The sequence below is a fragment of the Zingiber officinale genome, chromosome 2B (assembly GCF_018446385.1).
Source record: "Zingiber officinale cultivar Zhangliang chromosome 2B, Zo_v1.1, whole genome shotgun sequence".
In the NCBI taxonomy this organism is placed as follows: domain Eukaryota; kingdom Viridiplantae; phylum Streptophyta; class Magnoliopsida; order Zingiberales; family Zingiberaceae; genus Zingiber; species Zingiber officinale.
The window spans coordinates 11,648,638-11,662,675 of NC_055989.1; positions in this window are offsets into that span (position 1 = coordinate 11,648,638).

Sequence of the window (14,038 nt, forward strand, 5' to 3'; positions counted from 1 at the left end):
AAATATTAATTTCCATAAAAGGTTCCCAGTACTGACGTGGCGAGGCACATGGCCTTCTTGGATATGGGAGCAACCACCACCGACTAGACAAAACCTTTAATAGAAAGCTAATATTTAATTTCCTAAAATAACTTTAGGTTAACCAAAGAGAACAATCAAATCACAAGGAAAAGAAAGAAACAAAAGAACACAACTTCGAAAAAACATATTCGAAATTCTAGAACGTAAGCCTCTTATATTTGATATTATTTCCATAAATAACTAGCATGATGCGGAAATAAAATTTACTAGTTATACCTTGTAAAAAAAAACTCTTAATCTTCTACCGTATTCCTCTTCTAACCTCGGACGTTGTGTGGGCAACGATCTTCCGAGACGAGAAACCACCAATCACCTTCTTCTCCTCCTAGCTAGGTTCGGCCAACAAAGAGGAAGCTTCACCAAGGAAGAAAAACAAAATACTAACCAAGCTCCAAGAGATGCTAGCTTTCTCTCCTTCTTCTTCTTCTTCTCCGAGTAGTATCCGGCCACCACAAGAGCTCCAATAGAAGGGTAGGGTTCGGCCACCACAAGAGGAAGAGAGGGAGAGGTTGGCCGGCCACACCAAGAAACAAAAGAGGGAGAGGAATAATAGATGTTGTGTCTTGTGAAGGCACCCTCACCCCTTCTTTTATATTCCTTGGTCTAGGCAAATTAGGAAATTTAATTACAATAAATTTTCCTTAATTTCCTTGACATGATTTAATTGAGAGAAATAAAATAAAATTTCCCCAATTAATTTCAAGTGGTCGGCCATCATTGGATAACAAAAGAGGACAAGTTTTAATCAACAATTAAAACTTCCTAATTTGTTTCCGGAAATTTTAAAAATAAAATTTCTCTTTAAAATCTCTTCATGGTTGATAAAGGAAATTTCTATAATTTTAATTTTATCAACATGTGAATAATTTTAAAGAAAAATAAAACATCTCTCCAATCTACAAATAAGGAAGAGATCTAATCTCTTTCTTTAATCTTTTGTAGATCTTTTACAAGAGAGATATTTTAATTTTAATTCTATTTAAAATATATCTTCCACATAATAATAAAAATTAAAATTAAATTTCTTTTTAATTTATTTGGCCGGCCCTACTAGCTTGGGTTCAAGCTAGGACCCCAATTCATACCTAGGTCGGCCCTAGCTTGATCCCAAGCTAGCTTGGCCGGACCCCTATGGGTGGGTATAGAAGGTGGGTATAGGTGGGTATAGAACTCTATAAATAAGAGGCTACGATAGGGACCGAGAGGAGGAATTGGTTTTGGTCTCCGATAAAATTAAGCATCCGTGTTCGCCCGAACACACAACTTAATTTTATCAATGATAATTCATTCCACTAGAGAACTATCATTGAACTACCGCACCAATCCCAAATTACATTTTTGGGCTCCTTCTTATTATGAGTGTGTTAGTCTCCCTGTGTTTAAGATATCGAATGTCCACTAATTAAGTGAGTTACTGACAACTCATTTAATTAATGTCTAAGTCCAAGAGTAGTACCACTCAACCTTATCGTCATGTCGGACTAAGTCCACCTGCAGGGTTTAACATGACAATCCTTATGAGCTCCTCTTGGGGACATTATCAACCTAGTATCTCTAGGACACAGTTTCCTTCTATAATCAACAACACACACTATAAGTGATATCATTTCCCAATTTATCGGACTTATTGATTCATCGAACTAAATCTCACTCATTGATAAATTAAAGAAATAAATATCAAATATATGTGCTTGTTATTATATTAGGATTAAGAGCACACACTTCCATAATAACCGAGGTCTTTGTTCCTTTATGAAGTCAGTATAAAGAAACGACCTCAAATGGTCCTACTCAATACACTCTGAGTGTACTAGTGTAATTATATAGTCAAGATAAACTAATACCTAATTACACTACGACCTTCTAATGGTTTGTTCCTTTCCATTCTGGTCGTGAGCTACTGTTTATAATAAGGTACTGATAACATCATCTTCTGTATGTGACACCACATACTATGTTATCTACAATATAAATTAAATGAACAACTACAAACAAATGTAGATAATTAGACCAAATGTGATTCTTTATTCATAATGAATGTTTACAAAGCTTAGGCTTTCAGTATACACTCCAACAATCTCCCACTTATACTAATGACTAAGCTGCCATATCTTCTACCATACATCTGATTCCCATTCCCTCCACATGTCGATCGAAAGCTTTCGCCGGAAGGGCCTTAGTGAAAGGATCTGCCAGGTTATCCGCTGATGCAATCTTGGCGATGACAACTTCTCCTCGCTTCACGATATCTCTTATCGGTGGTACTTGCGCTCTATATGTTTACTTGCCTTATGGGCTCGTGGTTCCTTCGAGTTTGCAATCATTATCACAATAAATTGTGATGATTTTGGGCAAACCGAGAATCACATCTAAGTCCATTAGAAAGTTCTGAGCCATACTGCTTCTTAGCTGCCTCAGGGCTACATACTCGACTTCCTTGGTTGAGTCCGAAACGCATTTCGCTAACACTCCTCCATGAAATGGCTCCACCTCCTAAAGTAAACACATAGCCCGATGTAGACTTATCGTTATCCCTATCGATTGGAAATCGAACGTGTAACCCATGTGGAGCGGATCATCCGCTTAGTAAACTAGCATATAATCTCTAGTCCTTCTCGGTACTTTAATATATGCTTTACCGTCAATGTCCTTGTCGAGTTACTCACGATATCTACGACCATGCCCACCAGAAACAGATATCGTGTCTCGTATATAGCATTGCATACATTAGGCTTCCTACACCGAAGCATGAACCGCTTTCATGTCCTCTATCTCTTTCGACGCGTCTTTGGAGACATCTCTTTAGATAGAGCTACTCCATGTCTAAAAGGTAAGAAACCTTTCTTGGAATCCTGCATACTAAAACGAGCAAGGATTGTATCTATATATGAAGCTTGGGACAGACACAACATTCTTTTCTTACGATCCCTTATAACTTTGATCCCAAGAATGTGTGCACAATCTCCTAAGTCCTTCATATCAAATTGTTTGGACAACCATACCTTACGTCGATAATACCTTGACATTGTTGCCAATTAACAAAATATCATCTACGTATAGTACAAGAAATACCACCACGTTTCCGTTACACTTCTTATATACACAAGACTCATCCGGACTTTGAATAAATCCATATGACTGGATTACTTCATTAAACCGGATGTTCCAAGATCTTGAAGCTTGCTTCAGTCCATAAATGGACCGATTAAGCTTGCACACTAGATGCTCTTTGCCTTTTTCAATGAACCCTTCTGGTTGCTTCATATGGATGTTCTCTTCAAGACTTCCATTAAGGAAAGCTGTCTTGACATCCATTTGCCAAATCTCATAATCCATATGAGCAGCAATGGATAAGAGTATCCGGATAGACTTAAGCATGGCTACCGGTGAAAAGGTTTCCTCATAATCGATTCCCTCTTTCTGAGTATACCCTTTCGCAACAAGCCTAGCTTTGAAGGTTTCTACCTTCCCGTCTGTCCCTCTTTTCCTTTTGTAGATCCACTTGCATCCAACGGCTTTTACACCATCAGGTGGTTCTACAAGCTCCCAGACCTTATTAGAGTACATAGACTCTATTTCAGAATTCATTGCCTTTTGCCAAGATGCTGCATCTATATCTTGGAGTGCTTCGTCATATGTTCGGGGATCAGGTTCATGTTTACCCGGGATCAAGTCTGAAGACTCTCCCAAAAACATGAATCTTTCAGGCTGCCTCACAACCCTCCCACTACGACGAGGCACTATCTGTGGTTGTGTATCATGTGTGACACGTGTTGCAGTCTCTTGTGGTACTTCATCTTGTACTGTTGGTACTGAAGTAGACATGTCCTCTCTAAGTTCTTCTAAAATAACTTTACTACTGGGCTTGTGATCCATTATATAGTCTTCTTCTAAAAACTGGGCATTGGTGCTAACAATGACCTTCTGGTCTTTAGGACTATAAAATAAACCACCTTTCGTTCCTTTAGGATATCCTACAAACACGCGAACTTCTGTACGAGATTCTAACTTATCAGCATCTGGTTTCAGCACATGTGCTGGACTACCCCAAATCTGAATATGTCTTAGACTGGGTTTTCGCCCATTCCACAATTCTATGGGAGTAGAAGAAACTGATTTAGAAGGTACTAAGTTCAGAACATACACTGCTGTTTCCAGAGCATATCCCCAAAACGAATTTGGTAATTCTGAATAACTCATCATTGATCTAACCATCTCCATAAGAGTCCTATTCCTTCGTTCTGCTACACCATTCTGTTGGGGTGTTCCAGGTGCAGACAATTGGGATTGAATCCCAGCCTCTGATAAGTAATTCCTAAACTCTCCTAAGAGGTATTCGCCACCACGATCAGATCGTAGTGTCTTGATACTTTTACCTAATCGTTTCTCCACATCAGCCTTGTATTCTTTGAACTTATCAAAGCACTCGGACTTGCGGCGCATTAGGTAAATGTATCCATATCTTGAATAATCGTCTATGAAAGAGACAAAATATTCAAAACCTCCTCTTGCCTGGACAGACATAGGACCACACAAATCAGAGTGAACTAACTCTAACACTTCTTTGGCTCTATACCCCTTGGCCTTGAACGGCCTCTTGGTCATTTTACCTTCTAAGCAAGATTCACAAGTTGGAAAATTTTCCAACTCTAATGAACTCAAAAGTCCATCGGCTATAAGCCTCTGAATCCTACTTAAATTAATATGACCAAGTCTTAGATGCCAAAGATATGCTTGGTTCATTTCTGAAGGTTCTTTTCTCTTATTAGAATTAGAAGATGAGTTATAAATTTCCATGTTTTGCTTTGTGGAAGAAATTGGATTTAAAATATACAAATTGCCAAATAATGCACCAGAACAGATAATCACTTTATTTCTTTTAATAACTACATCGTTACTGAAAGAAACTAAATATCCATCTAAAAACAGTTTAGAAACTGAAATTAAATTCTTTCTAAAACTGGGTACATAAAGACAATTTCTTAAAACCAAATTTTTATTTCTACTAAAAGATAAGTAGACGTCTCCCACTGCAACAGCTGCCACCTTAGTAGCATTGCCCATGTAGACGGTAATCTCCCCTTCAGATAGTCGTCGGGTTTCCTGGAACCCCTGCAAGGAATTGCAGACATGATCAGTGGCTCCCGTATCTACACACCAGGTGCTGGTAGATAACACCGCTAAACATGTTTCAACAACTAGAGCATGAGATATACCTTTGTTTTGGTTCTTACGAGGACAGTCCGCCTTCCAATGCCCTGACTGTTTGCAGATGAAGCACTTGCCCTTCGGCTTCTTCACTCCAGCTTTAAATCCTGTACTCTGAGATTTATTCACTTTCTTTGCTGAACCAGCTTGTTTCTTCTTCTTCTTTCCTCTCGGTTTAGAAGTAGAACCATTTTCAGCATAGTGAATTTGAGAATTGTGACGAAATAATCCTTCTGCCGCTTGAAGTTCTGTCAGTAGTTCCCCTAATGAATAAATCCTCTTATTCATATTATAGTTCAGGCGGAACTGCTCAAAACTTCTAGGTAGCGTTTGGAGGATCATATCGATCTGGGTTTCCCCATCAATTTCTCCTCCAAGGATCTGTATCTCGTTCAGATAAGCCATCATGTTTAGGATATGATCCCTTACAGGAGTACCCTCTTGCATGGTGGCTGTCATTATCTTTCTCATAGCTTCTTGTCTAGAAGCCCTATCCTGATGACCAAAGAGTTCCTTGAGATTGTTCATAATATCATAAGTTGTTGGTAAATCTTTATGCTGATGTTGCAATACATTTGACATTGAAGCCAAAATGTAACACCGCGCCATCTCATCTGCCTTTACCCATCTCTTATGATATTCAATCTCCTCTTGGGTAGATTCACCAGTGGGTGCATCAGGACAAGGTTCAGTCAGTACAAATTTATAGCTTTCAGCAGTCAGAACAATATCCAGGTTTCTTTTCCAATCTATGTAATTTGGTCCAGTAAGTCTATTTTGTTGAAGTATGATGGACAGTGGGTTGAAAGTCATCCTAAGAATCACAAATAACTTTTGGTCAGAACTCTAAATTTAGAATAATATTGATTCCTCAAACAATACTATTTTAAATTAACCAACACCTCATAACACCGTGAATTTTGTATGCCACGTTAGTGTGGACGTATACAATTTCAACATTTGTAAAAGGAGGGTTTTAACCCATTAATTTTATTATCTTGTCAACCTAACTTTTTGACAAATAAAATTAATAGTTGGTATTATTTGGTCACACAAATAATAACAGTGACTCCGTTGGGGAGGATATTATTAGATGTGTCTAAGTGTTCACCATTACTTGACACTAAGTCCATTAATAAGATTATGCCCCTTCCGTTGGGGAAGATCACACGCTCTTGATTAACTTCCTATAGTCATCCAAAAATGGAAGTCTGTTCTAGTGATCCGCAAACAAGCTCATCCGTTATGGAGGAAGGCACTCAGAGCCAACGCGCAAGCTTGTTTGCATCACTTACAAACCAGTAATGGAGACCATGGGATTTACTTAAAAATCCCTCTCCCACTTAGTTATTTATAAATGAGGAATTTTAACTATGCTAGCCTACTAAACTTGTAAACTAACATGCACACACAGCACAATATAAAAGTAATAAATAGAAAATCTAATTTTCAACTATTATGGCTTTTATCTTTAATTGTCTTCCGTGTGTTGTCATCCGAAGCTGCTGCCATATTTGGCCACCGCCACCGGGTCTAACTGTCGCATCCATCTTGCTCCTAGTTCCGCTGCGCCTCTGGTCCTTAGAAGGTTCCACGCTTTGCAAGATTCGATCCGTGACATAAATAGAATTTTACATTTTGATCCTATATTCCATAAAAGGAATGTACATGTATCTAGATCAAAAATAAAATCCTAATAAAACTAAATACAGCTCCTGCTGTATTTTAATACAATCATGCACACACATATAAATGCCCTTGACATGTCCAAGGGTCCAATCACACACATAATAACTAAAAGCCATAATAGTTGGATCCTGCATCCATAGAGTTAGCACATCCTACTATTAACCTGCCTAAATTATGTATGACATGTGCATAATTAAACTAAATACCAAATACACAGAGGCAAAACCCTAGCTCTGATACCAATTGTTGGTTGCTACTCGGAAAACCTATAGGTTCCACTGTACAAAAATTTTGTACAAAGATCTGAACCTTTTCCTAGCTACCATGTGTTCTTTTAAATTAAATTTTGGATCGCCTGCGGAACTTAACACGTTTGATCCAAAACTTAATCTATTTGTTCTTTTAGGTTTTGACTTGGATCTCCTGCGGAACTTAACACGTTCGACCCAAGTCACCTTAAGTTATTAATTCCATTAAATATTAATTTCCATAAAAGGTTCCCAAGATCGACGTGGCGAGGCACATGACCTTCTTGGATATGGGAGCAACCACCACCGACTAGACAAAACCTTTAATAGAAAGCTAATATTTAATTTCCTAAAATAACTTTAGGTTAACCAAAGAGAACAATCAAATCACAAGGAAAAGAAAGAAACAAAAGAACACAACTTCGAAAAAACATATTCGAAATTCTAGAACGTAAGCCTCTTGTATTTGGTATTATTTCCATAAATAACTAGCATGATGCGGAAATAAAATTTACTAGTTATACCTTGTAGAAAAAAAACTCTTGATCTTCTACCGTATTCCTCTTCTAACCTCGGACGTTGTGTGGGCAACGATCTTCCGAGACGAGAAACCACCAATCACCTTCTTCTCCTCCTAGCTAGGTTCGGCCAACAAAGAGGAAGCTTCACCAAGGAAGAAAAACAAAATACTAACCAAGCTCCAAGAGATGCTAGCTTTCTCTCCTTCTTCTTCTTCTTCTCCGAGTAGTATCCGGCCACCACAAGAGCTCCAATAGAAGGGTAGGGTTCGGCCACCACAAGAGGAAGAGAGGGAGAGGTTGGCCGGCCACACCAAGGAACAAAAGAGGGAGAGGAATAATAGATGTTGTGTCTTGTGAAGGCACCCTCACCCCTTCTTTTATATTCCTTGGCCTAGGCAAAATAGGAAATTTAATTACAATAAATTTTCCTTAATTTCCTTGACATGATTTAATTGAGAGAAATAAAATAAAATTTCCCCAATTAATTTCAAGTGGCCGGCCACATTATTGGAAAACAAAAGAGGACAAGTTTTAATCAACAATTAAAACTTCCTAATTTGTTTCCGGAAATTTTAAAAAATAAAATTTCTCTTTAAAATCTCTTCATGGTTGATAAAAGGAAATTTCTATAATTTTAATTTTATCAACATGTGAATAATTTTTAAAGAAAAAATAAAACATCTCTCCAATCTACAAATAAGGAAAGAGATCTAATCTCTTTCTTTAATCTTTTGTAGATCTTTTACAAGAGAGATATTTTAATTTTAATTCTCTTTAAAATATATCTTCCACATAATAATAAAAATTAAAATTAAAATTTTTTTTTAATTTATTTTGGCCGGCCCTACTAGCTTGGGTTCAGGCCGGCCACCCAATCGCATACCTAGGCCGGCCCTAGCTTGATCCCAAGCTAGCTTGGCCGGCCCCTATTGGGTGGGTATAGAAGGTGGGTATAGGTGGGTATAGAACTCTATAAATAAGAGGCTACGATAGGGACCGAGAGGAGGAATTGGTTTTGGTCTCCCGATAAAATTAAGCATCCCGTGTTCGCCCCGAACACACAACTTAATTTTATCAATGATAATTCATTCCACTAGAGAACTATCATTGAACTACCGCACCAATCCCAAATTACATTTTTAGGCTCCTTCTTATTATGAGTGTGTTAGTCTCCCTGTGTTTAAGATATCGAATGTCCACTAATTAAGTGAGTTACTGACAACTCATTTAATTAATGTCTAAGTCCAAGAGTAGTACCACTCAACCTTATCGTCATGTCGGACTAAGTCCACCTGCAGGGTTTAATATGACAATCCTTATGAGCTCCTCTTGGGGACATTATCAACCTAGTATCTCTAGGACACAGTTTCCTTCTATAATCAACAACACACACTATAAGTGATATCATTTCCCAATTTATCGGGCTTATTGATTCATCGAACTAAATCTCACCCATTGATAAATTAAAGAAATAAATATCAAATATATGTGCTTGTTATTATATTAGAATTAAGAGCACACACTTCCATAATAACCGAGGTCTTTGTTCCTTTATGAAGTCAGTATAAAGAAACGACCTCAAATGGTCCTACTCAATACACTCTGAGTGTACTAGTGTAATTATATAGTCAAGATAAACTAATACCTAATTACACTACGACCTTCCAATGGTTTGTTCCTTTCCATTCTGGTCGTGAGCTACTGTTTATAATTTATAAGGTACTGATAACATCATCTTCTGTATGTGACACCACATACTATGTTATCTACAATATAAATTAAATGAACAACTACAAACAAATGTAGATAATTAGACCAAATGTGATTCTTTATTCATAATGAATGTTTACAAAGCTTAGGCTTTCAGTATACACTCCAACACACCTTTCTACCCACCTTAAGGTGGCCGGCCAAGCTATCTTGGAGCCCAAGCTAGGGCCGACCAAAGCTAAGGGTGGAGCCAATTTAAGGTGGTCGGCCAAAGCTTGGATCCCAAGCTTAGGTGGTCGGCCACTAGAAAAATAAAAGGATTTTAATTTAAAATCTTTCCTTATGTGGATGTCATGGTTTCTTAAAGAGAGTTTAAAATTTAAATATTTCCTTTTATAGCTTTCTACAAAAGATTAAGTGAAAGGTTTGATATCTTTCCTTATTTGTAGATTGAAAAGAAAGATTTTAATTTTAAGAAAACTTTCCTTTTTTGGTAACCATCCTCATGGTTTTAAAAGAGAGTTTAAAATTTAAATCTTTCCTTTTAGAAGTTTCTACAAAAGATTAAGAAAAGATTTGATATCTTTCCTTATTTGTAGATTGAAAGGAAGATTTTAATTTTGAGAAAACTTTTCTTTTTTTTTGTAAACCATGTTCATGATTTAAAAGAGAGTTTTAAAATTAAATCTTTCCTATTATAGTTTCTACAAAGGATTAAGAAAAAATTTGATATCTTTCCTTATTTATAGATTGAGAGGAAGATTTTAATTTTAAAGATAACTTTCCTTTTTGGAAATCATCCACATGTTATAATAGAAAGATTTTAATTTATAAAATTTCCTTTTATATCCAACCATGAAGGGAAAATTATTAGAGAAATTTTATTTTAAAAATTTCCGAAAACAAATAAGGAAGTTTTAATTTTGTGTTTAAAATTTGCATAATTTGGAGCTCTTAAGGTGGTCGGCCATAGAAGGGGTTAAAAGGAATTTTTATTAAATTTTTCTTATTAACCAATGGCAAGGAAAATAAAGGAAATTTTAATTATAATTAAATTTCATTATTTGCCATGACCAAGGATTATAAAAGAGAGGGTAGGGGTGCCTTCATGGGTGACAACTCTATTCAATTTTTCTCTCTTTTCTTCCTTGATGTGGTCGGCCATCCTCTTCTCTTCTTCTCTTCCTTTTGGTGGCCGAACCTCATCACTCTCAAGAAGACTCTTGTGGTGGCCAGATCCTACTTGGAGAAGAAGAAGAGGAAGGAGTTTCTTGCATCCCTTGGAGCTTGGTGGTGGTGGCCGAATCTCTACATCCTTGGAGGAGTTTTGGTGGCCGAAACTTGGTGAAAAAGAAAGAAGGGCTTTGGCGGTTCTCATCTCGGTAGATCGTTGCCCACACAACGTCCGAGATAAGAAAAGGAATACGGTAGAAGATCAAGAGGTCGTTGCATACAAAGAAAGGTATAACTAGTAATTAGTTTCCGCATCATACTAGTTTTTCTTTGTATGAATTCCAAACACAAGAGACATATGATTCTAGAGTTTCGAATTTGTGATTCGAGTTTGAGTTTTTTTTTATTTTTCAAATTTGTGATTCGATTGTTCTTTTTGGTTAAACCTAGGGTTATATAAGGAAATTAAATAGTAGATTTCATTGAAAGGCTTTGTCTAGGAAGTGGTGGTTGCTCCCATATCCAAGAAGGCCTAGTGCCTCGCCATGTTTAACCTAGAAGTCGATTTCTGAAATTAATATTTAATTGAATTTATAATATAAGTAGATTTGGATTAATAATTAAGAACAGATAAGTTAAATTTGGAATCAATAATGTTAAGTTCCATTTGTAATTCCGAATTTAATTTCTAAAGAACACAATAGGTTATTAGGAAAGGTTCGGCACTTGTATAAAATTTTTGTACAGTGGAACTGGTACGATCTTCCTAGGACTAACCAACATATCTTAACTGTAAAATTACACTAGTGCACTCTGAGTGTATTGAGCAGGACAATTTAAGGTAAATTCTTTTTATACTGACTTAATAAAAGAACAAGACCTTAGTTATTATGAAAGTGTGTGCTCTTAATCCTAATATAATAAAAAGCACATATATTTAGTATTCATTTCTTTAACTTATCAAAGGGTGAGATTTAGCTCGATAAATCAATAGGCCTGATAAGTTGGGAAATGATATTACTTATAGTGTGTGTTGTTAATAATAGAAGGGAACTGTGTCCTAGTAATCTAGGTTGATAATGCCCCCAAGAGGAGCTCATAAGGATTGTCATGTTAAACACTGTAGGTGGACTTAGTCCGACACGATAATAAGGTTGAGTGATACTACTCTTGGACTAAGATATTAATTAAAGAGAGTTGTCAGTAACTCATTTAATTAGTGGACATTCGACATCTTAAACACAGGGAGACTAACACACTCATAATAAGAAGGAGCCCAAAATGTAATTTGGGATTAGTGCGGTAGTTCAATAATAATTCTTTAGTGGCATGAATTATTATTGATGAAATTAAGTTGGGTGTTCGAGGCGAACACGGGAAGCTCAATTTCATCGAGAGACCAAAACCAATTCCTCCTCTGGATCCCTATCGTAGCCTCTTGTATATAGAGAATTATATCCACCGCATACCCACTTCCTACCCACCCTTAGGTGGCCGGCCAAGTAAGCTTGGAGTTCAAGCTTGGGTCGGCCAAACCAAGGGATGAGCCAAGTTAAGGGGGTCGGCCATAGCTTGGAGCCCAAGCCTGTTGTGGCCGGCCCTAATAAAATTAAAAAGATTTTATTTTAAAATCTTTTCTTATGTGGATATCATGATTTTAAAATAGAGAGTTTAAAATTTAAATCTTTCCTTTTATACCTTTCTACAAAAGATTAAGTGAAAGATTTGATATCTTTCCTTATTTGTAGTTAAAAGGAAGATTTTAATTTTTGATAAAACTTTACTTTTTGTAACCATGTTCATGATTTAAAAAGAGAGTTTTAAAATTAAATATTTCCTTTTATAAGTTTCTATAAAAGATTAAAAAAAGATTTGATATCTTTCCTTATTTGTAGATTGAAAGGAAGATTTTAATTTTAGAGAAAACTTTCCTTTTTGGAAATCATCCACATGTTTTAATAGAGATATTTTAATTTATAAAAGTTTCCTTTAATAACCAACCATGAAGGGAATTTTTAAGGAGAAATTTTTATTTTAAAATTTCAAGAAACAAATAAGGAAGTTTTAATTTTGTGTTTAAAACTTGTCTTATTTGGAGCACTTGAAGGGGCCGACCATGAGAAGGGTTAAAAGGAATTTTTAATTAAATTTTCCTTATTAACCAATGGCAAGGAAAATAAGGGAATTTTAATAATAATTAAATTTTCTTATTTTCCAAGACCAAAGAATATAAAAGAGATGGTAGAGGTGCCTCACCTCACAACATATCATCTAGTATTTCTCTCTTCTCTTCCTTGGTGTGGTCGGCCCTATTCTCTTCTCCTTTTCTCTTTTTCTTTAGTGGTCGGTGCATCCTTCTCTTGAAGTTCTTGTGGTGGCCGGTTCTTGCTAGAAGAAGAAGGAGAGAAATGAGGCTTTGCTCTTGCATCCCTTGGAGCTTGAAGGTTGGTGGCCGAAACTTGCAAGAAGGAAGGTGTCTTGGTGGTTCTCATCTCGGTAGATCGTTACCCACACAACGTCCGAGATAAGAAGAGGAATACGATAGAAGATCAAGAGGTTGTTGCTTACAAAGAAAGGTATAACTAGTAATTCTATTCCGCATTATACTAGTTTTTCTTTGTATGAATTTTTGAAATACCAAACACAAGAGGCATATGATTCTAGGTTTCGGATTTGTGATTCGAATTTGTGTTTCTTTGTTTTTCGATCTTATGATTCTATTGTTCTTTTTGGTTAAACCTAGGGTTACTATAAGGAAATTAAATATCGAATTTCGTTGAGAGGTTTTGTCGAGGCAGTGGTGGATGTTCCCATACCCAAGAAGACCAAGTGTCTCGCCATATTTTACCTGGGAGCTGATATCTGAAATAAATATTTAATTGAATTTGTAACATAGGTGGATTTGGATCTATAATGTTAAGTATCGTTTGCAATCCAAGTCTAAATCTCTAAGAACAGATAAGTTAAATTTAGAATCAATAATGTTAAGTTCTATTTGCGATTCCAAATTTAATTTCTAAAGAACACAATAGGTTGTTAGGAAAGGTTTAGGACTTGTACAAAAAAATTTTACAAAGGGAACCGGTACAATATTTCGAGTAGCAACCAACAACTACAACCAGGCCAGCTAGTTAGTTGAATTCAGGCCTCCCTTGACTATACTCGAGAGGGAGGCTTATGATGTGGTGGATACATAAGAGCACATATGACATCCCTAAGTCTATTCATGGTATAGTTGGCAATCAAAAGTCAAGAGGAGTTGTAAGTTGAATGGAGTGGAAAGTCATCCTTGGCTAAAGGGAATTCAGCATAGCTCAACCTCTTCAGTTCGATTAACAGACTCCTTTAGGTCGATTAACCAACTCCTTCGGATCAATTACCATACTCCATCAACTAGGCCAATTGACT